This window comes from Bison bison, unplaced genomic scaffold (assembly GCF_000754665.1).
Source record: "Bison bison bison isolate TAMUID 2011002044 unplaced genomic scaffold, Bison_UMD1.0 scf7180017860863, whole genome shotgun sequence".
NCBI classification, from domain to species: Eukaryota; Metazoa; Chordata; class Mammalia; order Artiodactyla; family Bovidae; genus Bison; species Bison bison.
Genome location: NW_011491435.1, coordinates 1,344 through 2,510, shown reverse-complemented (window position 1 = coordinate 2,510; position 1,167 = coordinate 1,344).

Below are 1,167 nucleotides of genomic sequence, written 5' to 3'. Positions count from 1 at the left end.
AAACTAATATAACTATACTTCAATAAAATAAATAAATAATAACATTCATCACAGAAATACTCTTAGAGAAAAACTATAAATAGGGAGAGCTTCCCTCATAGCTCAGTCAGTAAACAATCCACCTGCAATGCAGGAGGCCAAGGTTCAATTCCTGGTTTGGGAAGATTCCCTGGGATAAGGAAATGGCAACCCACTCCAGTATTCTTGCCTGGGAAATTCCATGAACAGAGGAGCTTGGCATGCTACAGTCCATGGGGTTGCAAGAGTCAGACACGACTTAATGACTAAATCATAAATAGGGAAAAGTAGGAGAATTGTTAAGTAAATTATGGTACATTCATAAAGTAGAATTTAAATCAAGTCATTTAAAGTGAAAAGTCAAGGTATAAATTTGCTTAATCAATATAATAGTATGTATACAAAAAAAGATGTTTAGAAAAAAATACTGAAAAGAAATAGTTGATGATTGTGGTTGATAGTGTCCTCATTTTACCTCCAAAATTTTCTGCAGTAAGTGTGGATTATTTTTACAATAAGAAAAATTGCAGGTTTTGTTTTATTTTGATTTTTGTTAAGTTTTGTTGCTATTGTCTTAAGGAAACTATCACTACTCTCTTAAGAAACAAGTTTCTGGCTTCGGGGGAAGGCGCCAAGATGGCGGAGGAGTAGGACGGGGAAAACACTTTCTCCCCCACAAATTCATCAAAAGAGCATTTAAACGTCGAGTAAATTCCACAAAACAACTTCTGAATGCCGGCAGAGGACATCAGGCACCCAGAAAAGCAACCCAACTACTCGAAAGGAGGTAGGAAAAAATATTAAAGACAATAAAAGAGACAAAAGAGGGAGGGACGGAGTTCCGTCCCGGGAAGGGAGTCTTAAAAAGAGAGAAGTTTCCAAACACCAGGAAACCTTCTCACTGCCAAATCCGTGCCGAGCTTTGGAAGCACAGAGGACAACATAACAGGGAGAAAAAATATATAAACAATTAAAACTCGCAGATTGCGAGCCCTACGGTAACTCCTCCAGCGGAGAAGCAGCGCAGACGCCTGCATCCGCCATTAGCAAGCGGGGGCTGGGGCAGGGAGGCGCGGCGCGGGCTGGCATCGCTGAGAGTAGAATCTGGCCTGAATACCCTGAGCGCTATCTGAGCGAAATAATTTGGGC